This window comes from Odocoileus virginianus, chromosome 14 (assembly GCF_023699985.2).
Source record: "Odocoileus virginianus isolate 20LAN1187 ecotype Illinois chromosome 14, Ovbor_1.2, whole genome shotgun sequence".
NCBI classification, from domain to species: Eukaryota; Metazoa; Chordata; class Mammalia; order Artiodactyla; family Cervidae; genus Odocoileus; species Odocoileus virginianus.
This window is the reverse complement of record NC_069687.1, coordinates 35280525-35306705: the sequence shown is the minus strand read 5'-3', so window position 1 is coordinate 35306705 and position 26181 is coordinate 35280525. Positions and strand designations below refer to the sequence as shown.

Below are 26181 nucleotides of genomic sequence, written 5' to 3'. Positions count from 1 at the left end.
CAGATTTAGAAAGAAGCTTTCCAGTGGAACGGTGGCCACGAGTTGCCTCGATGATGAACAATTAAAGTTCTTTGGATGTGGGAAAAAGTCTCTGGGGAGCGTGAATTCCTTCTGTGGGGCGTCAGTGGCTTGGTGACTAATTTGAAGCATGTTAGTACCACAAGGGAGTTTTATCCAAACTTATGGTTTTTCTGGATTCATTGACAAGGTAGTTTAAAGAGCCCAGCCCTCAATGGTATCTGTGAAACTTTTCAGGTATAACTCTACCCTCTCCACTGTTCAAAAATATTTTTGAAATTTTAGTATGCATGAATTCATTCTAATTCTTAATTGGAACATACCTCTGATCCTGGCTTCTTATTTTGTGGTTAAGAGGATGAAGGAAACCAATTAATATTTTTTGAGCATATGCTAGATGACAGACAAGAGCTAAGTATTGGTTGGCCAAACAGTTCATTTGGGCTTTCTGTAAGATCTTATGGAAAACCACCCTAACAAACTTTTTGGCCAAACCAGTACTTTATTCTGGCCATGCAGGTGCCAAGGAGAGAAAAACCCAGGTTGTCACTGAGACTGTTGAAGCCTAGTGGAGAAGGAGGCTGGCTGAGCAATGAATGACAAGCATGGGTCAAGGGATGGAAGAGACGTGGCCAGTTGCAGCCTGCTCACTAACAACATCCCCTGCATCACCATCCAAATCCGTGACTTCCCCTTATTTTTGTTAGTCACTTTGTCTCTTGGTGTCTCCTCAGCATTTCTGAGACAGATTTCCTTTGTTCATGAATATCTTCTTCCTGCTTTTTCTAGGATCCTGACTTTCGTACCTGCCTTTCTCAGGTAATCTGATTGTATTTCTGATTGTTCATTTTATTTGGAAATTTAAACTTGCAAGGTCTTTGAGTTAGGTGGAGTGCTATGAGGCAAATATTGCTCTTGATTGGTTTCTTGTGGTCTCTGCTTTCCATCACCCCAAACCATCACCTCTGTGCTCAACTTAGGCCTCAAGTCCCACAAGAGCTTTGCTGTCCACTGGTGGCCTAAGAATGTGTATGCTCAGTCGCTTCAGTCATGTCCAGCTCTTTGCGACCCCATGAACTATAGCCTGCCAGGCTCCTTTGTCCATGGGATTGTCCAGGCAAGAATACTGCAGTGGCCAAGAATATAAACTTCAGAAAACATTAAAAATAAACTTTTCTTCTTTTTTTACAAATTATATCAAACACTTAAAACATTTGGGAACATTAAACATTACATTCAGAGAATACATCCTGATGTTACCCATTATGAAGTTTAGTTAAATTTAATATTTTATATGTGCTTGATCATTAATTCTTCTTAAATTCAATGATTATACTGATTCAGTTGTATGAGGTTAAACAGATCTTCTATACATAGACCCCAGTTATTTTCAAATAGATTTTTTTGGATAACTTTTTCCAGCAAGGAAATTATAAAAATGTATGTGAGTTATAGGGAAGACTTGATTAGAAGACTGTGTACAGATAAAAGGCAGTTTTCTTGTCTGCTGATAAGGCCTGAGATAATAGGTATGACAAGGATGTTTGCATTCTAATCAGTGACTTCTGGACATCAAAAGTACAAGGTTCAAAAGTTGACCCTTTGTCAATGTACTGTCATATTTTAGGGTTGCATTTCTTTGAGTCACAGAAAGTTGAATAAAAGGTTTTTTTTTGCTTATGGAAATGCTGTTTCTGATCTGACCAGTAGCCACATGAGAACATTCATGATACAAGCATGAGATAACTTATTATAAAATGTAGGCATTGACTCAGAATAAACTTGATCTAAGCATGTAAACACAGTTTAGCTCGTCTAAGTTCAGCCTATCAGACTGTCTTTGGGATCTAATATCAGTGACGGCTTATTGGCCCTTAGAACTTGATGTCTAGTTCTGGGGAAGGACACACAGTCAGAATGGTTAGTTCTCTTTTTCGGGTTCAGGTATGAAGACAGAATTAAATGTATTTCCTTGTCAGTGTGCCGTGTTTGACCTTTAAATTCCATATCATTAAAAAAATAAATTATGTCTTATATTCTACCCGGTTCCAAAAAGAATTTGAAGCAGAACACCAAAGTGTTATCCATGCACAGCCTCATCTTGACCTTGCTGTCCTTCCTTGTAGGTAAAGGCAGAGTATACCCCAGACCATGTCTCTTTCTAACACCACCTTACATAAGGGCTTCCCTGATGGCTCAGATGGTAAAGAGTCTTCTTGCAGTGTGGGAGACCAAGGTTTGATCCCTAGGTTGGGAAGATCTCCTGGAGAAGGAAATGGCAACTCACTCCAGTATTCTCGCCTGGAAAATCCCATGGGCAGAGGAGCCTGCCAGGCTACAATCCATGTGGACACAACTGATCCATTTTACGTTCTTTGTTCTCTTCTTTCATCTTACATAAGGAATACAGAAAAGCTTGATACTTTTTTCTTACATGGAATTGTGCCAAACCGTACCAACTCTATTCAGGTAGGAAAGCCTTATTTCCTCACTTTATTTTCTCCAACACCACTGAACCATGTAGATCAGTGGTTTCTGTGATAGTTCCTAGTCCTTATTCTTTCTAGCTCTGTTTCTGAACAGTCAGAATGGTTATTTGATGGAATAGGCATCAGTGTTAGTATCTGTATCCTGTGGTGTCATGGGCTTTGTAGTTGGGCAAAGTTGACTAAATTCATTAATTTTTGTTGACTATGTTCAGAGTGACAGTTTTAAGCCTGGAAAGCCCCAGATGTTTAGACTTTGATTGACAGACACTTCGATGGCTTCAGGAATACTGAGTACATTACCCACAGTGTCCTGCCAGGAGCTGTTCTCCCTGGGTACCATCCACTCCATGGCCTTTGAGACATTCAGTTCAATTCAGTCACTCAGTCGTGTCTGACTCGTTGTGACCCCATGAACTGCAGCACACCATCACCAACCTGTCCATCACCAACTCCCAGAGTTTACCCAAACTCATGTCCATTGTGTCAGTGATGCCATCCAACCATCTCATCCTCTGTTGTCCCCTTCTCCTCCTGCCCTAATCTTTCCCAGCATCGGAGTCTTTTCAAATAAGTCAGCTCTCCGCATCAGGTGGCCAAAGTATTGGAGTTTCAGCTTCAACATCAGTCCTTCCAATGACTATGCAGAACTAATCTCCTTTAGGATGGACTGGTTGGATCTCCTTGCAGTCCAAGGGACTCTCAAGAGTCTTCTCCAACACCATGGTTCAAAAGCATCAATTCTTTGGCCATCAGCTTTCTTTATAGTTCAACTCTTACATCCATACATGACTACTGGAAAAACCATAGCCTTGACTAGACGTACCTTTGTTGGCAAAGTAATGTCTGTGCTTTTTAATATGCTGTCTAGGTTGGTCATAACTTTTCTTCCAAGGAGCAAGCGTCTTTTAATTTCATGGCTGCAATCACCATCTGCAGTGATTTTGGAGCCCCCCAAAATAAGTCTCTCACTGTTTCCACTGTTTCCCCATCTATTTGCCATGAAGTGTTGGGACTGGATGCCATGATCTTAGTTTTCTGAATGTTGAGCTTTAAGCCAACTTTTTCACTCTCCTCTTTCACTTTCATCAAGAGGCTCTTTAGTTCTTCACTTTCTGCCATAAGGGTGGTATCATCTGCATATCTGAGGTTATTGATATTTCTCCTAGCAATCTTGATTCCAGCCTGTGCTTCCTTCAGCCCAGCGTTTCTCATGATGTACTCTGCATATAAGTTAAATAAGCAAGGTGACAATATACAGCTTTGACGTACTCTTTTTCCTATTTGGAACCAGTCTGTTGTTCCATGTCCAGTCTGAAACATTGGGCTCTTGTTGTTAAGCTTTCTTTAGGGCAGTAGATTTGGGTCACAGATCCAAGCTAAGATTGTCACTTTGAGAATTTTGTGTCTACCCAGACATGCCAATTTCTTTTTTTGTGTGTGTGGTTTCAGGACATTTTTTAGGACTCGTGTAAGAAATATTAAAATTTTACATTTTGACTCAGTACATATACACATAACTAAATCAAAAATCAAAGTTTCATAGAACAATAATTACCTTTTAAAAAAAAACAAAACAAAAGCTTGCAGTACATGCCGATAGAATCTGTCCTGTACCGTTTTTTGAAAGCCTTGGTTATGACAACTTGATTTCGTAGCCTGTTAATGAATTGTAATGCATAGTTTGGAAACAAAACAATACTGAGCCAGTGGAAGAAGCAAAGAAGTCTCTGGCCTTCAAGCCAGACATACCACTTATTCTCATTGCACCAGTCCACCATGTGGCCTTTCAAACTCCTTGCTTTGCAAAATTCCCAATTTGGAGCATCTAAGGTACCTTGTGAATTTAGCAATGCATTCTCTTCTCCTTACGTGCTTTCTTCTGAGCCTAAAATTCTTAGTTTTCCTGTGGCAATTCATACTTATCTTACTTGGTAAAAATGTAAAACCATGGCTTACCTTTAAATACCTGAAGTTTAAAGCACTTCTGATCTTTGTTTAGTGAAAACCTCCTGTTCTTTTTGCCTTTTCTTTACATTTTCTCCTATAAGTCTTATTTCCTAACTTTAACTCTAAAGGTCTCCATATATACCTTACAGAAGAAATACAGGCAGGATCACAAATTCCTACCACCTTGCCGGAGCAGTGGCAAGATTAAAAAATATGAGTTGCGTTTCTCTGGCCCTGTTGTTGCCTAACCCATGGAAGAGTCCTTTGATCTTTAACTCTGGAACAAAGTTGCCTTTGGCTTTCAGTCAGTTTCCTAAAGGGTTGAAGAATAGGACTTCAGCTTTAGGGAGTTTGCCACCTCTGGGGAAGTAAATTGAATAAAGCATTTCACATCAGGAGTCTACTAAAATTGTCAGCTGTGTAAATGCAAATTCATCTTTTTAGTTCTGTAATGCGATTGCTCTAACAAACACAAAAACACAACAAGAACAAGGAACAATTCCATTGCCTTATTGTAATGGAGCACTAGTGTGGATTCCATCCTGGTTTCTGTACAGGCAGCACTGTATTTGGAAGCCAATATCCCTTATTGGTGTTTCAATACTAAAGATAATTAATTTTAATTTCAAAAATTAATTTTAACCTTAAGAATAAAAATTAAAGCTCTAAGTGTATATTATTTATGATATATACATAGAAATCATGCACATATTATCATATATAATTAATATAATTTTAGTCCCTACAACATCATTTAAAAAAATGGTTCTATCAATGGAGTTTTCATTACCATCCTCATTAAATATTTGTGAAACATCTCCATATGGGTAGTGGCAGGTATTTAAGCATGATGGGAAAATGAAAAGAAATATATAATTATGATGTGTGTCTGCAGTGGCCTTGAACCTGAGTTGTGCAGACAGATACATTATTTATGAAACTGTGAATAGCTGTCTGCATAGGACACTGTGAGCACCAAATGTCTGGAAGAGACTGTAGGTGCTGTTGACATTCATTCATGTCTACGGAGGTGGTGACAGAGGAAGATCCTAAAGCACTCAGGTCTGAGTCAGGCACATGGATGGGGAGAAACTACTTGAGATGTTCTCTTCTTTCCAGATAAGCAAGAAGACATGCAAGATGTGTGATGTGGATGAAAGGCAAGTAACCTAGGAAGAGGACTTGTGGCTGCAAGTTCAGTGACCTCAGGTAAGTCATTTAACATCTTGGGATCTCAGCTGCTCTCTCTGTAAAATGAGGGCTGATTTATTCCTTGAAACCAAAGGACAAGTTTTGAAATGAAAAGTTAACAGGAAAAGTCTAAGCAATTACTTTATGGGAAAGGAATTATACAGATTGCTTCTTGCTTGATAATGAAACCATGAAAAGATCATCATTCTAAGATACTGTCTGTAATCATGGTGGGAAGGTAAGCTTGGTAAAAGGCCATAACATGTGTGCTAAGAAACGTGGTGAGATAGAATGCATAAAACCACATCAGATTAATAAGGTCAGGCCTTGGGTAGTTGGGGAAATGTTTGAGAGTTTAATGAAGTGACAGAATCTACAGTTTGAACTTATGATTTATTTATCTTCTGAATGTGCAGAGCTCATGTTCTTATTATGATACAGTGAGTCCCTCTAACTATAGCTTTTAGGTTAAACAGCATCATGGCTTTTAAATTACACCAGAGATTTGAGTGTGTTGGGTGTCAGTAATGACTGTTCTCAGAGTTCCATTAAACATCCCTGATTTCCCTAGTAGTCAGCTAGAATATAATTCAAAATTTTGAGTCTTGGAGAAAATAGAAATGGACCATGATGGTCACAGCAGAAATGAAAGGAGGTGGTGCTCACCCGGGCTTACAGGTTTCAGGCCTTCAGGGAATTAGGGGTGATCTGCAAATTCACCTGGGAGGAGGAAATGGGTATGTGACAAGAACCTTGGAAGAGACACAAGTATGAATCATGACCATTAATCAACTCAGTGGGAACCTAAAACATGTGCTTTATAAAACTGAAGGATCTCAATTCTCCTTTAAAGGTAAAGGGAAGTGTAACAAGGGTCCTGACACTAGGGACGCTATGACTAAGTTGTCAGTTCTCAACCTCAGTTCCCATGGAAAAGTTTGCCCTGCTCCCCACCTCTGTCCCCACCCCAGCACACACATATTCTAGATAAATCCTGTGAATCTTTTTATTGTTTTCTATTATGGGAGTAGTTGTCTGAGGCTGAGAAAATAAAATACCCTCAAACTGTCTTCAAATGCTCAAAAAAGAATGCAAATATGAAGTTAGATCAAAACTCCACACTAATTAGGGAATTTTGATGAAAACAGCATTGAGCTCATTCTTTAGCCCATCAGATTGGGAAAGAATAATCACGTATCAGATGGCTTTGATGCCTTGCCTATGTCCCCTTGGCTGACCCTAGAGTTTGCCTGCAGATACTTCATAAACATGCCAACATCTTCCTGTGTCTTTATTTCAGAGGGCATTCTCTGGACACAGGAGAGGCCTTTTTGCCACATGTGTCAGATGGGCAGTAACTGAAAAATAATGCCTTTGAGTGATCCTCAACCATTGAAAGCTGGTGGATAAATACTTTCTTGCCTTTCATTGAGATAATTCTAAGTTGTGTTCTATACAGTCTCTCAGAAGGCCTTCACAATGATTGAGACCCAGTTGTTGACAGAGGTGGGTGATCAGCTCATCTCAGGTTTCCTGAAACTGTCTCAGTTTTAGCATAGAAGGTCCTGTGTCCTGGGAACTCCCCAGTCCTTGGGGATAATTGACTACTCTACTGTAGAAGTAACTGGCTAGTCAGTGTACTCTTTATTGGTTTTTCTCCCTTCCCTGTCTCACTTCCTCATTTCCTCACAGTGATTTCTGGGATCATCTCCTAAGTAAACTACTGCATACTTGGAATTATGTAGTTTTTTTCAGTACCTTTCATCTGCAGTGATTCTGAGTTGTTAGTTAGGAGCCCAGTTTTACACAATACTATCTGTCCATAGCATCTAACACAGTGTATGAAGCAGAGTTCATATTCAGTAAACAGCCAAATGAATGGACCCTGTATCATTAACCAAGTAGTTTTAATAGACATTATTTACTGCTGCTTGTCGATGTTGGCCTATTTGTTCCTCTTAAGTTTCCATAGCTGTCTGCCAGTCACATTGATCAAGTCATAGATCATTAGGAGTGGTTTTACAAAAATGATGTATTATTGAAATCTTTTACATTTTTTGATCATCTTACTGTTCTCACCCCAACATTGGCGTTTTTAAAAACAGAAATGACAAAAATCAATATCTGAGTAGTATTATCTAGACAAAGTGCTTTGCTGCACATTTTTTTCTGTTAATCCTCAGAGCAGCCTTGTCATTTTATATATTTATTCCTAGTTTACAGTCAAGGCTTAATGTTCTTTGCTTATAATCACACAGCCAAGCAGGGGCCATGTTTCTCAACACCATCCCATGTCTTTCTCATTGCATTTTGGGCTTTACTGTAACTAGCCAGCAGATTGTCCCTGAAACTCACTCTCCCTCATAGAATTCTATGGAAAGCAAATTCTGGAGACAAAAACACCTGGTTCATGATGGGTTGCCTTTGGGGGATAGTTTTTTTCAGCATATTTTTTTCAAGACTATTAAATCCTCTCGACAGTAGCATTGTTTCCTGTAGTTTTTTCATGAGTCAATGCTGTACTTGCTCTTAAACGCTTGAGAGCTTGCAGATCACTGTCATTCGGTATCATTTAATTTCCTGAATAAAGAAAGAAAGAATATACAGGAGGTTTAGGTATACATTTATAGTTGGGTTTAATTTCCTGTTTGCCTTTGTAATTGTGGTTTTCCTTATTTTGCTTATGAAAACTATAATGAGTGTTTGCAATACATTTTGTTCGTGTGGATTTTTTCATCTTAAAAGAGCTAGCAACTGTATATAAGACAATAGTGTCAACAGATAATTTCCCTTGTTAATAGCATTTTAGGTTACTTCTACCCTTAAATTTGGTCCCAACACATTTTTACACTGATATTATGAGATAGAAGGAGAATGTACAGGTAACATCCCCTGGTTTTTTTTTTTTTTTTTTTGCTGCCAGTGCTGATTGTTAAGTTTAAGAAAAATTAAAATGGTAAAGAATGTTTCAGATGTTAATATCTTACTGCATTTATTTTCTTTTTCAATTTTAAAGGTAATATGCACTTTTTTTTAAGAAAAGAAAGGCATTCTCCTTTGTAGCCCCTTCTGTACCATTGCTACCACTTCCACCCCTAAGCCATCTGCCTCTCCGGTGGTAACCATGCTAATAGTTTGAGGAGTGTGTGTGTGTGTGTGTGTGTGTGTGTGTGTTTCTGGAAAGAGAGGGGAAAATAACAGATACTGAACACGATACTCATGCCTTTTTAATTTAATTTTTTTGCTCACTTGTATGTCATCAACATCTTTCCTACCAGTAAATACAGATCAAACTCATGCTTTTAAAAATGACCTTTTAAACAGCTTCACAGTGTTTCATAAAATGCTTATGCTGCAATTTAGTCGTTCTCTTTTTTACATATATTTTGACAGATATTTTCAACATTGGCCTATTATATAGTATTCTGCAGAGAACATCCTCATATTTCTCTCTTTGTGCTCATATGTGGATTACTGTAGAGGTCTAGAAGAATGTCTTGTTCACAGGATATGCCTTTTAAAAGTGTTGATAGCCTATTAATTATCCTAGAAAGATCTGTGAAATATGTGTTCTTACCACACAGTGTATGAGTGTGGTCATTTCCTTACACCCTCACAAGCATGAATATTATGAAATGGCTTTTCTTGGTTTCCTGTGAAAACAGGTCCTGAGACAAATAGGTGCAGATGAAAAAAACAACCAAAGCTTTGAAAAAAAATCATAATTCCTCTAGAATGCTGAGAGTTGAAATCAGTCAGTGTTTTCCTACTAAAAGCCCTTCAATTGCATTTTAAAAATACGTAATATATTCAAGCCATAAAATCAGAGAAGCTTTCTTTCAGCTCTTTAGTTATATGTGTTATTACCTTCAACTTCAGGTTTTAGGGAAGGTTTCACAGAGGAAGACTTCTGACTTAATCTTTGAAGAATGTTTGAGATTTCTCTAGGAGAGAATGGGGACATGGCTTTTTCAGGCACTGAGAAGTATGCAGTTTCTCTGGAAAGTAGTCACGGGTAGAAGGTTAAAAGGGGTGTTGAAATTGGAAGTTCATAATCACATGTTATCACTAGCCAAACTTTATGCCCAGTCTCAACATTATCCCAGAATTAAATAAAGTTGGATATATGGGAAGATCTGATTCTTCTTATTCTTAGTTGATGTCTTACAAACTGGTATGAATGAAGAATAACTGATAGATCTTTCTAACCCCCAAATTCTGACTTCGAATCTGTTGCAATGCCTGAAATTTCCATCATTAGGATTATGGCTTCAGTTTAAGACATAGAGAACACTGTTTTAAAGATGTTCATAAAACTGGTGAAGATGATTAGGTCAGTAACAAAGAGGGTAACACTTTATTTAAAATAGATAGCCAACAAGGACCTACTGTGTAGCAAAGGAAACTGCTCAACATTCTGTAATAACTAAATGGGAAAAGAATTAGAAAAAGAACAGATACATGAATATGTATAACTGAATCATTTTACTGTATACCTGTAACTAACATAACATTGTTAATCAACTATACTCTAACCTAAAATGAAAATAAAAATGATATTAATAAAATTGGTGAATATGATTGAGTCAGTGACAAAGAGGATAAGTGAACTTATGAGTTCACTTACTGCAGTTAAGTTGGAAGATTATAGAAGTTTCTTAGATATTAAAGAGAAAAGTGGGAATGGGCTGAAGCAGTGCTCCCTGGCCTGTAATTCTGAACTTTCATTGGAGTCTAAGAACTTTGGGATCCATTGGAATAATGATGTGAATGATCATAGTATCAATGACTTCAGTAGTGCTAAAGCAATAAAAGAAATGACAAAAAATTATAATTTGTTGAATGTATATGTGGCCTTACATCTTAACTCATTCTTAACTTATTTAATCCTCACGACACCCTGTGGGGTTGATTTTATTATTCTCACCTTACAGCTGAGGGAACTGAGACTTGCAGAGCTTGAGCAATTTGTTGGAAAATCACAAATCTAGTAAACTAGACTCTGAGCTTCTGTTAATATGAATCCAAAACCCATGACTTGTGGACACCAGGTTACCAGGGTGGCAACCGAAACAAACATTGCTGACATCACACCTTTATGTACATTCAGGCCTGGGTACAGAAGAGGATCAGCCTGAGCAAAGGGCAAGTGGTGGGAGAGCCAGGGCTCTGGGCTCTTTCTGTGGCTGTTGGTTGTGGATGAGTTTATGGATATCTGGGAACACCCTGGCTCTGTCCCGGTTTTACCTCCCTTTGGAGTTCCTGGAGTGGGTTATGGTCTGCAATGCTTTTCCTGGTCTTCTGTTTCCTGCTTATGACTGTTGTGAAAGCTTGCCCATTCTTACCAGTGGATTGCCATGTCTAAACAACAGGAAAGAAGAAGAGACTCTGAAATGGTGCTAATCAGGGCATTTTAGAGATAGGTATATTTCAGTCTATACTGTGCTAAATGTCTCCTGTCGCAATTCTAAGTTGTTCAGTGTAGTGGAAATAGAAAATTGCTCCTTTATTATCTATAGATAATATCTATATATATAGTACTTGAAACAGATGAAATCCTATCTCTGTTTTTCTAAATAACTCACATTTTTGGCCCTTATCTGCAGGCCCTATTTCCAACCCTTTAATTATATGTCTATCTTATTCCTAGAATGCTTGTTATATGGAAATGCCTGGGTCTTCTCAGACATGCTCAAGGGGGTAGGACCCTGGGAATATGTAGTTTTTATAGGGTTCCCAGGTGATATGCACTGAAGGGTTTTCTTCCCCTCTGTGGGTTTTTTTTTTTTTTTTTTGCACTGAAGATTTTGAGAGTCCTGAGAACAGTGAGATTGACCTTCTTTCACAGATTATTTTAACAAGCATTTCCAGCTGCTCCAGAGAATAGTTTTGCTTTAGGTATTAGGTGGTCACCTTACCTAAGGAGTAATATGTTTCCCTTGGTCTTTGGTTATCCACAGACAAAATACAGATAGTGATTTTACCAACACATAACACGAGCCCTCAGATATTATATGCACAGTGTTGTTATTGAAAGAACAACTACATATTTGGAATACGTTCCTTTCTTTTCAGGGAGAAAGAGCTGAAGATCAATTAGTCTCTCTCCATTTGGAGTTCATTCATGTCAACTACTCTTTGCCTCATCCCTGGGCATTTACCTTTTTATAATAGCCAATATACTGTTAATATTGGAGTATGTTATATGATATTCAGATAACTGCACCTGATCTTTATTTTAATTCTTCTTCTGACAGTTCTTAGAATAGAGTCAATTTTTTTTTAAAGATTCACATTTGTGAAGTTTTTGCTTCAAACCAGTTCTCTTTTGGACGTGGTGTTCTTTCCATAAATTTCCAACATCACTGGGAATAAACCCAGGAAGTTGGAAAAAAAACAAGCTGGATTCATACATCAAGTGGCCCTTCAGCTCTCTGTATAGGAAGGCCCCCTCAAAACATCACAGGGTAGAGGGTCCGTAGGACCAATTCTATGAAAACTTCATATTTTGATGATGCTATGTAGTCTTGGTTTAAAGGGACCCAGAACTTGATGGCTTTAATTTCTGTATTCCAGGCACCAATAATAATTCAAACTACAGCACTGGTCCTGGGGATGTTTATCCAAACCTGCTGGTCCAAGGTTGCAAGATCATGGTGTATTGAGGTTCCAGCCTGCGTAGGTTAAAGATCAGGGTAAAAGGTACCCAAGAGGTCAGGAAAGATGACTCTACTTCCTGTTACTGTTTTTTCCTTCACTTAAAAAGACTTTTTTTTTTCTCTCAGCTTGTTTCTACTTTGATAGTTATCTTTGGCTTGATAATTTGAGGATCTAATCAATTGTTGTACACTGCACATAGCTTGTGCATTCTGAGCAGGCATGAAGGACTCATCAAGGTGCCTTATAAGAGTTCTCCACTGTGGATTCAGATATAGTTTGTTGTCTAGGAACTGGTAAGGAGAGAAGGAAACCAAGGCAGCCGTGGCCAGCGAGGCTTTTAGGTCTAGAAGATTTTACTGTTCTTGAAACCATCCTCAGAATCATTTTCCCCACTTCTTGCTTCTCTTTGCCCCCTGAGCCACGCTGCACATGGCATTGCCCTAAGGACATAGACTGTCCATGCCCCTGCTGGATGAAGTTAGGGATGAGGGCTCAGTTGTGGGATCTTCCTTCTTTGAACACCGAAAGGATTGCTAGAATGAGAACTAGCTTACTCAGAACTTAACTTATGAGGGGAATGGAGGCATAATCCTTTTAGATGTGAGCATCAGCATAGGTAAAAGAGGATGTTCAGAAAGACCTCACAAAACCTCTAGAGGGCCATGTAGCATGTGTGCTAATTTGCTTCACTCGTGTCTGACACTGTGACCCTATGGAATGTAGCCCACCAGCCTCCTCTGTCCATCTGTCCATGGGATTCTCCCAGCGAGAATACTGGAGTGGGTTGCCATTTCCTCCTCCAGGGGATCTTCCCAATCCAGGAGTCAAAACTGTACGTCTCTTACATCTCCTGCATTGGCAAGCGAGTTCTTTACCACGAGTGCCACCTGTGAAACCGCTGTATAGCATAGGTGAACTAAATAGTGACGGATAATTATATTTGAATTCATTTAAACAGGAGCCTGGTAAGAAGGACAATAAAACATTAAAAAGCCATACTGACTGCACTGTCTCTTCAGGCCAGTGATGCCATTGACACCAGGTTTTTCTCTTTTCTTTTTTTTTATTGCATTGGGTCTTCATTGCTGCATGTGGTCTTTCCCTAGTTGCCACGAGCTGGGGGCAGCTCTCTAGTTTCATTGCACAGGCTTCTCATTTCAGGGGCTTTCTTGTTTCAGGGCACAGGCTCTGTAAGCAGAGCTTCAGCAGTTGCAACACTATAGCTCAGCGATTGTGGTGCTGGGTCTCAGTTGCTCTGCACTGTAAGGAATCCTCCCAGACTAGGGATCGAACCCGTGTTCCCTTGCATTGGCAGGGGAATCCCTATCCACTGTCCCACCAGGGAGGTCCATGCCACATTCTTCTTTGCTCAGAATGTCATCTGCTAATCATGGCTGAGGTTACTGAGCTCTCACCGTGTGGCAGTCTTCTTAAGCCTCACAGCAATCTCTAGTGGTAGCTTCCTTCTACAGTGTCCCTTGTTCAGATGAGGAAATTGAAGCTGAGAATATTAACTCTTGTAAGATCACACAAGCAGCAGGGATGGGGCTGATTCTGACCCAGGCTATCCCACTTTAGAGTTTATGCTCCAGACTGCCCTGTATCTCCTTAGGCAGGAAAGCTGGGGAAACATGCAAGCAAATAAATGTGAATGAGTAGGCCTGAATTGTTTTCATGGTGAGAAAGTGGTTGACTGCCATGAGTTCAGAGTTGTTAGATAGAAATTTAGGACCCTAAAAGATAAAGAACCCTTTCAGAATTCTTTATTTGCAGCTGGCGAAAGTAAGTTGCTTTGCCAAATACTGCCCATTGCTTAACTTTCCAGAACTAAATGAATAGGCAACGTTTATTCACTTGATTTCCTGAAGACTAGAATGATCCAAGATGTTTTGTTATCCCATATTATTTGGTATTTTGCTAACTACCACCTAATCTGTTGTGTATTTTGTGTTGACCCTGAGTATTATCTTTTTGGATAAGAAATGTGGTGGGAATAAATGTACTTTATTACTGAGATGTCCTACTGCCCACATAGGAGAATGTCATCTATGACTATATCATGACTGCTTTCCTCAGTGGATAAATAAATATTCTTTAGACTCCTAACTCCATTTATTCATCCCTTGTCATTCTACGTACTTACCATTGATTTGCTTTTCCTTGATCGTGTATTTCCTGTTTAGCCATGATGAAATTACTGCCTGTATTTCCTATTCAACCCTTGAAACTTAGATTTAATCTGTGAGAATAGTGTTTACATTTCCTGGTTGTTTTTCTCCTTCAGTTAACCCTGGATAATTATATATTTAGCCTTTGCCCAATGGAGAGGGTTGTGTGACATCTACCCCAGCTAAACTTGGAAGTTTTTATTTTCATTTCCTTATCTACCCATTGCTTTCAAAACAGATTTGGTCTGGACTTTCTTTCCTAAATTCTAAGCTGGATAATATATAAAAATGTCATTCATCTTTGAACTCCAGAGGCTCAAAACCCTACTTGGCAGTTGCTTAATAAATGTTTGTTAAATGAATGAGTGCAAGATGGATTAAAGATTAGATTCTTCAGGTAAAGCACTTCATAGACAACTACCAAGCACTTTCCTATTCTTCAGTGTTTTGTTCTGTCTTGGAGGTCTGCTGTGGCCCTGTATTCCATATATTGCTTTATGATGTTGATTTGCATGGGTCTGTATTGTGCACTAGAGTTGAGTGGTTATGTCTGGCAAATAGGAGGGACCTTTAAAGCACTTTCAGTGGTTCAAACATATTTCCATGACAACTCTTGTTAACTTCCTTTTTTTTTTTTTTTGAGACCTGATCAGAGACTTGACTGTCATATCTCACGTATTTGAATTTTTATACAACTTCTCTTTTCATGCATATTATTTGGTCATTTGTCTGTGCAAGTGGGAGAGCCAGCTTTATAGTTACTTGTATATAAGTGTGTGGGAAAATTTTGAATATATATTTAGGAAATGCTACTCATAAGAATAGAACTAAATCTCATGGATTTTACTGCTTCTGACACTTTTGAGCAATATTCAGGGAAATAGCTAACCAAAATAGTTGACTAAATTGATTAATGAATTTTAATATAAATGTGCAGCTTATAGATACAGCTTAACAGATCTAAAATTAATATACTAAGGTTGAAGAAATCTCTGCAGCAATAATCTCAGTGACTTATCTTTCCTTGATTAGCATCTTCTACATGGTTCTACGAAGGGAGTTAGTGTTCTTTCAGTCTATATGAAAGTCGCTCAGTCGTGTCTGACTCTTTGCGAACCCATGGCCTATACAGTCCATGGAATTCTCCAGGCCAAAATACTGGAATGGGTAGCCTTTCCCTTCTCCAGGAGATCTTTCCAACCTAGGGATCCAACCTGGGTCTCCCGCACTGCAGGCAGATTCTTTGCCATCTGAGCCACAAGTGAAGCCCAAGAATACTGGAGTGGGTAGCCTATCCCTTCTCCAGGGGATCTTCCTGGCCCAGGAGTTGAACTCGGTCTCCTGAATTGCAGGCAGATTCTTTACCAACTGAACTATCAAGGAAGCCTCCCTTTATCAGGGAAGCCCCCGTGATAAAGTATCAGTGTATACGTAGGATTTATTCGTTCAGTGTTTATACCTGTGCAAACCATTAGTAATGAATTATAACGATAACGAGCATGTTTTGTCAGTGTCTACTGAGCACTCAAGAGGCATCCTGGGTCCATGCAGACATAATATTTTCTTCTATGTCTCTGCTAATCTTGCACAGGATTAAAACTTTGGGATTAAGTACTCAAATAAACAGTTTCCATGCCAGTTGGAGTATAAAGAATATTGCCTGGGAATGTGAAATCTGGATTTTAGGTTCTATTATGTACTAACAAGCTATGTGATCTTTAGAATACTTTTTAACCTCAGGCCTCCATTTACTTACCTGTTAAATTAAAATAAAGGTTGAACTAAATAACCTCTCATGTTGCTTCTAGCATGGACATGCAATGAGTCAAATCCATTTTACTTATATCCCTGAGTCTGGAAAAGTGTTATCTCCTTGAGCAATGGAAAATTGAGCTACTCTTTATGTAGCAAAGGTGAACCTGAGGCTCTGTATTGCCTTTAATCCAATCAGTACACCCTGGACACTGGTTCCTGGGAGCATAAAAGATAAAGTAGTGAATAATGGTGCAATAACCACAGCAGTGTGATTAATGCTCAGTTACTAAGTTCCAGGCAGTATGCTGTTTTCAGGTATCTTCTTATTTATTCTCACCATAATCCTGGGAGGTAGAATTTTACTTGTGAGAAAATTGAGGGCTAGAGCATTTATTAGTAATAATTTGCTGAAGAGCTTGAGCCTGGTAATTGTTTGAACCAACATTCAAGTCCAAATTTTGCTTCATTGTAACAGCTAATCTTGATCTCTAAGTTCTACCACCTCTGTATGCAAAACTCACTCTCCTGATACTTAACAAATAGTTATGGTAAGGCGCCAGGTATCAGGCACTGTTCTAGAGGAGTTGATGGGGATAGATTAGTTGATGGGGAAAGAAACAAAAAGTTTCCTTTTTGCAGTTTACATTCTAGGAAGAGAAGATAGTATCAGCAGATGTACTAAACAAATGTGTTACATGGTACTTTAGTAGTTGGTTAAGTCTGTGAAAAAGAAATCAAGCTAGCTGAAGGGAGGTGGAAATGTGTGTGAATGGCATGGGGTGGGTTGCGCTTTTGGTTTAGGTGATAAGTGTGGGCATCTTTGGGATGATAAATTTTGATCCAGGACCTGAAGTGGGTGAGGAAATTGGTTATATGAATAACTGCTAGAAGAGCATTCTGGGAGGAGAGAACAGTAGGGTGCTCAGTGGAGAACCTGCCTGGGTTTAGCAGTTGGGTTATTTATGACAGGAAATAACCACAATAAAGAGAACATTGAGAACCTAATATAGACACTTCCATTCCTGCTCATGGTTAGGTTTATTTATATTATAAGCAGGTTGATTTTTTTTCTTTCTTATCAGTATGTTCCATCCTGCTTACCCAGCAGTCTACTTGAAAAGTCTGTTTCCCACAAGAGGCTTTTCAGTCTTCATTTTACTTTGCTTTAATGTAGCAGTTCTCAAAACTTTCTGATTTCCAGACATTTTATACTCTTAAAAGCTGTTGAGGACTCAGAGCTATTGTTTACAGGGACTATATATATTGACATATACTATATTAGAAATTAAAACAGAAATGAAAAATATTGATTTGTTTAAAATAATAAACCTGTTGCATGTTAGTATAAATAACGTGTGTGCTCAGTCACTTAGTACAGTTCAGTTCAGTTCAGTTGCTCAGTTGTGTCTGACTCTTTGCCACCTCATGGATTGCAGCATGCCTGGTTTCCCTGTCTATCCCCAACTCCCGGAACTTGCTCCAACTCATGTCCATAAAGTCGGTGATGCCATCCAAACATCTCATCCTCTATTGTCTCCTTCTCTTCCTGCCTTCAAGCTTTTCTATTATCAGGGTCTTTTCCAGTAAGTCAGTTCTTCTCATCAGGTGGCCAAAGTATTGGAGCTTCAACTTCAGCATCAGTCCTTCCAATGAGTATTCAGGACTGATTTCTCTTAGGAAAGAAGTACTTCAACTTTAACATGAATCTAAGTCACCTGGGGATTGTATTAAAATGCAGATTTCAGTTTCTTCGGTCCAGAGAGGGGCCTGGGAATCTGTATTTATTCCCAACTCCCAGGTGATGCTGCTGCTGTTGATCTACAGACCACACATTGAGTTATGAGGATCTAGGTGTTAAATCGGCCTTCCTAACGATGAGCTGACTCTGCACTTAGAGCTAATACAGCCCTACCCAGCACAAGCATGCCTGCTAAACTATGCATCATCAGATGATTAGGGACAGATAGAGCCTTAAATAAAAACAGGCAGTGCCGGGCTTTCAGAGCAATCCAGGGGCCCTTATCAACCATCTGTTATGATGCTCAGTCTTTACCCAACCCCTTGCCTAAAACCTTTGGTGGCTTCCTAATGACCTAAAAACACAATTCAAACTTTTACTCTGCTTCATGAGACCCTTAATGTCCAGGCCTCTGTGGACGTCTTTGATCTTGACTTTGATTATTTCTCTTCATTCACTGTGGCACAGTCACAGTGACAGCGTTTCAGCTCCAGAAGGTCCTTGAATTCTTATTTTATTTGGTGATGGCCTGTCTAGTAGGTTTTCTCATGGTTTGCTTGGGATGCAGTAAAGATACAGGCTCCAAACAGAATTTTGTAAGTAATTTAATGAAAGCAATAAAGTTATAGGAAACACGAAATATTTGCGTGTGTGCTCCATTGCTCAGTTGTGCCTGATTCTTTGCGACCCCTTGGATTATAGCCCACCAGGCTCCTCTGCCTATGAATTTTCCAAGCAAAAATACAGAAGTGGGTTGCCATTCCCTTATTCAGGGTATCTTCCTGACCCAGGGATCAAACCTGAATCTCCTGCATTGGCAGGCAGATTCTTTACCAATGAACCACCTGAAAAAAAAAACACCTATTTGGTCAGCAAATGTTTCTTGTGTACCTATGATGTACCAGGCAATTATTTTAGGCATTTGAGTCCTGTCAATGAACACAACAGGGATTTCTACCTTCATGGAGCATAGACTCCTGAATAAGAGGCAAACAATAGACAGTAAAAAGACTAAGTAAGTCAGGTAGTACTGGTTGTATGCAATGTATGCTATGGAAAAGCAGTAGAGCAGAGAAAAGGGGTTGAGAGAGAGGGGTCCAGATGGGAGAAAGAAGATGACATTTGAGCAAAGACCAGAGGATGTGAGATGTTATTTCACTCAGATGATACTGGTACAAGGGCCTTCATGCCTGGCATGTGGAAGCACAGGCAGGAAGTCTATTAGACAGGCCATCACTAATGAAAATAAGAATTCAAGGACCTTCTGGAGCTGAAACGCTGTCACTATGACTGCAATGGTGAATGAGGAGAGATAATCAAAATCAAGATCAAGGCCAGGGTGACTGGAGCATAGAAAGTGGGCAAAGTGTCCAGCAGGTAGATGTGTATGTGTGTAGGGCAATCTATTTTAGGTTTATATATATATAAATTTTGGGTGGGGAAGATCCCCTGAAGAAGGAAATGGCAACCCACTCCAGTATTCCTGCCTGGAGAATCCCATGGACAGAGGAACCTGGCAGGCTACAGTCCATGGGGTTGCAGAGGTGGACATGGCTGGGTGACTTTCACACATTTCAAAAGTTAATTATTGAGTAGGGAACCATTAAATGTTTCAAGCTTGTTTTCCCTGGCTTATGCTTTCTTAGAAATGTTAGGAAGAAAGGTGTTTCAATCTTTAAAATGTTATAATCTGTAAAAATTTGAAGTGATTTAAATTGTATACTGGCAGAAATTGAAGAGTGAAATGAAAGAGGTTTTGCTAAGATGACCCAGTCACTGATATTTTTGTTTCTTGCTTGCAAAGCAGGGCAGAAAGGATCTAAGTGAATATTTAACATCTTTACCACTTCCTCTCCCTCAAAGAGCTACTTCTGTCTCGGCAGAATGGAGAAGTCACTTTGATAGAGCCTTAGGTTCCCGTCAAGGGGGAGTTGCCCTCTCTGATGCAGGAAGCGACTGCCCTAGTCTGCTGGGGAACTCTGCTGTCTCTGTGTGGTGGGCCATCCGGAGAATAGAAATGCCTAGTGCTATGTTGAATGGTATACAAATGCTCCATAGGACACTGAACCAGCAGCTTAAGCATCACCTGGAAACTGGATAGAAATGCATATTCTCAGGTCTGGGGCTAAGGGGATGCTAACAGCCTACAGCATTTAACAATGAATGAGTTTTCTATCCTTCCCTCTAGAACAGAGATTCTCAACTCTGGCTATGCATTGGAGTCCCTGAGGAATTTTAAAAAGCAAAACAAAATGAACAACCATGCCCTGGCCTCTGTACCAGAGATTCCAATTTAGTTAGTCTAGGGATAGGCCAAGGGCAAAGGCAGTTGTATTTCTAACTCACCCTGAGTGATTCTAACATGCAGGATCACTATAGTAGACCATATTTTTCTCAACTTCAACACTACTGACATTTTCAACTGGATATTTCTTTGTTGTAGGGAACTGTTCTATGAATTACGGGATGTTTAGCAGGGTCCCTGGCCTTTATCTGAGGAGATGTCCATCAAACCCCTGTCCGATTTATGAAACCAAAAATGTCTCCAGACATTGCCAGATGTCCCCAGGTAGGCAACACTGTCCTAGTTATGAACTGTCGCTCCACAAGAACAGTTCTCAACGTTTAGTGAAGAACTGCCAGTAAAATTATAATGCTCATCTCATGTGTCATTTAAAAGTTTTTAGTAGTCACATGAAAATAGCATAATAAAACCTCACACCCATCAGTATGGCTGTCATTAAAGAGATCGCAAATAACAAATGTTGGTAAGGATATGGAGAAAGGAAACCCTGTACACTGTTGGTGGGAATGTAAATTGGTATAGTCACTATGGAGAATGGTGTGAAGGTTCCTCAAAAAACTAAAAATAGAACTACCATATGACCAGCAATCCCACTGTGAGTACATACCCAAAGAAAACAAAAATACTAATTTGAAGAGATACATGCACCCCAGTGCTCATAGCGGCATTATTTGCAATAGCCAAGATATGAAAACAACCTGAGTCCATCGGCAGATAAATGGATAAAGATGTTTTATACACACAGACACACGGGGACACACACACACACACACACACACACACACACACACACACACACACACGGTGGAATATTACTCCATCATGAAAAATAATGAAAATTTGCCATTAATGACAACATTGATCTGGAGGAGATTATGCTTAGTGAAATAAGTCAGACAGAAAAAGACAAATACTATATATTATCACTTACATATGGAATCTAAAAAATAAAATGAATGAATATAATAAACAGAAACATACTCACAGATATAGAGAACAAACTAATGGTTACTACTGGGGAGAGAGATGAAGGAAGGGGCAAGATAGGGGTAGGGGCTTAAGAGGTACAAACTACTGTGTATGAAATAAATAAGCTACAAGGACATAGTGTACAGCTCAGGGAACATAGCCAGTATTTTATGATAATTTTAAATAGTCGGTCAGTCATGTCTGAATTTTTGTGACCCATAGAATGTAGCCTGCCAGGCTCCTATGTCCATGGACTTTTCCATGCAACAATACTGGAGTGAGTTGCCATTCCCTTCTGCAGGGGATCTTCCTGACCCAGGGATCAAACCTGTCCTTCTATGTTGCAGGCAGGTTCTTTACTGTCTTAAGTCACCAGGGAAGCCCTAAGTGGAGTATAATCTATAAAAATTTTGAATCACCAAGTTGTACATCTGAGACTAATATAACATTGTAAATCAGCTATAGCTAAATTAAAAAATTTAGTAGTCATATGAAAATAAGTAAATACAAAGTGAAATTAATATTAATAACATTCCTGTTAAATGTTAATATTAATAACATTCTTAATAATATATTGTTAATACAATAATATTAATACCATATTATCAATAATATTAATAACATTCTTGTTAAAATTCAGGTTCCAGTTTAATTGGTCAAGGGCAGGACCAGGGATTATGCATATCTTACAAGCTCCAAGGTCTGCTGCTGGTCCACTAACCATGTTCTTGAATAATAAAGGCATTGCTGCTTCTGCTAAGTCTCTTCAGTTGTGTCCAATTCTGTGCGACCCCACAGATGTCAGCCCACCAGGCTCCCCTGTCCCTGGGATTCTCCAGGCAAGAACACTGGAGTGGGTTGCCATTTCCTTCTCCAATGCATGAAAGTGAAAAGTGAAAGTGAAGTTGCTCAGTCGTGTCCGACTCTTAGCAGCCCGGTGGACCGCAGCCTACCAGGCTCCTCCATCCATGGGATTTTCCAGGCAAGAGTACTGGAGTGGGGTGCCATTGCCTTCTCTGAATAAAGGCATTAGGGTTTCTCTTTATGGGTAATTCTCTAAGTATGGTCACCAGACTACAAGCTTCAGCATCACCTAGAAACTTGTTAGAAACACAAATTCTCAGGCCACACCCTATATAGTTAATTTAACCCAGTATATTAAAAATAGTATTTCAACATGCATTCAATGTAAGAATTATTAATAAGAAGTTTTACATTCTTTTTTAAGTCCTTGAGATCTGGTGTGTGATGTATACTTACAGCATATTTCAATTCAGACTAGCCGCACTGAGTGTTCAATAATCTCAAAATGTGGCCAGTGGCTACTGTGTTGGTGGTTAGTGTGCATCAGTATTACTTTGGGAGAAGGCAATGGTACCCCACTCCAGTACTCTTGCCTAGCAATCCCATGGATGGAGGAGCCTGGTAGACTGGGGTCCACGGGATCACTATGAGTCGGACACGACTGAGCGTCTTCACTTTCACTTTTCACTTTCACGCATTGGAGAAGGAAATGGCACCCTGCTCCAGTGTTCTTGCCTGGAGAATCCCAGGGACGGCGGAGCCTGGTGGGCTGCTGTCTATGGGGTCGCACAGAGTCGGACACGACTGAAGCGACTTAGCAGCAGCAGCAGCAGCAGTATCACTTTGAGGGTTGGTTCAAATATCAACTGCTAGCCCCAGCCCCAGAACTTCTGTCTCAGTAAATTTAGGATGGGGCCTGAGAATTTGTGTTTCTAACAAGTTTCTAGGTGATGCTGAAGCTGCTAGTCTGGTGACCACACTTAGAGAATAACCCATAAAGAGAAACCCTAATGCCTTTATTATTCAAGAACGTGGTTTGTGGACCGGCACCAGACCTTAGAGTTTGTAAAACGTGCATAATCCTTGGTCCCACCCTTGACCAATTAAACTGAGCCTGCATTTTAACAGGAATGTACATTAAAGTTAGAACAGGAGGCTGTCCACAGTAAAGCCTCCCTTCCTTGTGCCATGCCCTTCTCCAGGGGATCTTCCCAGCCCAGGGATCGAACCCAGGCCTCCCACAATGCAGATGGATTCTTTACTGTCTCAGCTGCCAGGGAAGTCCAATGGTGAGTCGCTATTACAGTGGCCTGTTTGTTTCCTTCTTAGAACTTTCTCAGTTCTTTTCTTTATTTTCCCACTTGACTCAATACAGGGCATTTTTTTCCTACTAATCATTCTCCACCCAAGACCAAATACAATGTCCTGCACATCATAGGCATTTAAATATCTATGGGATTAACAATCCTATAAAAGGAGAGAAGTCTGGGAACAGTGATTAGGTATATTCTTTGGCTTTAGAAATTTAAAGAAGAATGTGTTTGGAGATGAGTTGAATACTGGGATTCAGAAGCTGACTGCATGACTCCTGCTGCCTGGAAGGTAAAATGGTCCTTCCTGCCTGAGGCCAAGTAGTGTGGGCAGCTCAGGTTAGGAGAATTGCCTTATTGGGAAGCTTGTCAGCTTCTTCTTCCTGGCAAGGTGGGGCCGCATTCTCTTCCTTATAGAGGAGTGGAAATGCTCTACCTGTTTGTGATGTCACAGCATGTAGGAGGCGTTCCTGGGACGTCCTTCAGGACGGCAAGTGCCTCTGTGGTATCCTTGATCGCGTGGGCTTCCTCACACTGTGCTGCCAGTTTGCATTCCAAAGGCATCATGTTCAAACTGACTCAGTTTGGAAATAGGCCGTGACTCCAGACTTCTTCATAGTTTAGTGGAAATACCTTTGCTTATGAAGCTTCTGTTACAAGTTGCCTGATACGGTGCCAACAATCAGATCAGTAATTCTTCTCTAGTGCATTTGCTCTGACAGTCATTGTTTAGCCACTCATCTGGGGAAACACCTTTGCTCTGGTTCCTTGGGTCAGTATGCCAACCTCCTTACCAGTCTATGCTGTAGGCTAATCAGTGAGCATATGTTCTGTTGGCCAGTGGTGGTGTAGCTTCAAGAGTGAAGTACTATACTGGAGCAAGGGCTGGTGGTTACGCAGAGAAATAGAGAATGAAAATAAAAGAATCTTGTGGAATTACAAAGCAGGAAGTCAGCACACTAGTTACAAAGGGTGTTACAAAGGAGAATAAAGACTAAATTGAAACAAGGGCTGAAAACTCAGATGCTGACAGTGTTTAGCAAAAAATTATGGTAAAGGCAACGTTATTTGAGATTGTGCTGTCTTTATACGTGACCTCATTCATCCCCATGGTAATCCTCCAAGACCCAACACACATACTCTGCGCATTAAGTAAATGAGGAAGCTGAGGCAGGAGATATATAGTGACATAACTGGTTCATTTAGGGCTGGGGATGAGGTGAGAACCAGAATTTTGATTCTGAATTTTCTTTGGAAGCTCAAGGATCTCAGGAATCTCATCTAGTGTGTAATGGTCATGAGTAACTGTCAGCATGTAGGAGCAGCTCACAAACATTGGGCTTCCCTGGTGCCTCAGATGGTAAAGAATCCACCTGCAATGCAGGAGACTTGGGTTCAATCCCTGGGTTGGGAAGATCCCTAGGAGAAGGGAACGGCAACCCACTCCAGTATTCTGGCCTGGAGAATTCCGTGGACAGAGGAGCCTGGAGGGCTACAGTTCATGGATTCACAAAGAGTTGGACACAACTGAGTGACTTTCACTTTTCACTCACAAACATTCCCAAGAAAACACTCTTAACAAGAGAGTTGTGATGTGCAACATTTGTCCATCTCTTGCTGCCCTTTCAGCACAGGACAGTATAAACTGACTTCCTGGTTTAGGTCTTAGCTGCTTTCAAAAAAAAATGTTTTAATTTTATTTTTGACTGTGCTGGGTCTTCGCTGCTGTGTGGGCTTTCTCTAGTTGCCACAAGTTGGGGCTACTCTCGAATTGCAGTGCTGGGGCTTCTCATAGCGGTGGTTTCTCTTGTTGCAGAGCACGGACTCTAGGAATATGGGCTTCAGTAGTTGTGGTGCACAGTCTCAGCTGCCCCGTGGTATGTGGGGTCTTCCCAGAGCAGGGATTGCACCAGTGTTCCCTGCATTGCAGGGAAGATTCTTAACTGGACCACCAGGGAAACCCCTTAGTTGCCTGTTACTTGAAATCATCAATATGCAGTTTTCATTGTGAAGAGAAATAAGCCTGATTGCTTCATGCAAGTACTTTGCAATTTAACTGCTTTGTGAATTTGTCTTCTGTATCTGTTGGCATCTTTTTAAAAAAATTTTAATGGAAGGATAATTGCTTTACAGAATTTTATTGTTTTCTGTCAAACATCTGTTGATATCTTTTTAACTATCTGGTGTCTGGCAACCATAGAGACTTAAAATATATTTCTTTTATTAATAAGACAGTTGCTATTACTTTTTCTTTGGTTTTCAAAATACTCTGTAAGCAGTGATTTGGGAAAAAGACCAAATCTGTTAGTGGTGAAATTAGTCTATAATCAGGCTGAGAGCAAAGTGGACAATATTACATATATGTGTTTGACGGATGTGTCTTTGGTAAAAGAGATTAATGTGTTTGAAGCTTCTATAAAATGGTTTGTTCTTTAGATTGTGTATTTTGTTACACAGGTATTTTTTTGTTCTGGTTATCAGTAATTGAGGAAATGCCCTATAAAGGGCTAAACCTGTAAAGTTTTGATCATATTGGATAATGAGAATAAGAACAAATGGCAGCAGACATTTAGCGTATGATGAATGGCTCAGATGTACAGTCCATCCAGTCTGCTTATAACATTTACCCCAGGTCACCCTGCAGGCATCTAGCATCATCCTTCAGTCAGATTTCAAGGTAAAGGATGAATCCCAAGGGTCCTTAATTTCTCCATTCACAATCTATCAATAGATTCATCTTAAATCAACTGATGTTTTTGGCGTGATGTTTTCAGCACCTCTAGGGGTAATAAGATCTGGGTTTTTACCACCTTTTAACTAAAGTAGT

The 26181-nt window shown here is 39.8% G+C and overlaps 1 long non-coding RNA gene across 2 annotated transcripts in view; it reads left to right on the top strand.

The window, feature by feature from the left end:
* The window catches only part of LOC139038182 (uncharacterized), a 213796-nt gene that overhangs the window by 60605 nt on the left and 127010 nt on the right, over positions 1–26181 (top strand). For both annotated transcript variants that reach the window (XR_011491107.1, XR_011491106.1), the window contains exon 2: positions 5574–5663. This is a non-coding gene — a long non-coding RNA (uncharacterized lncRNA). The remainder of the gene's footprint in view (positions 1–5573; positions 5664–26181) is intronic.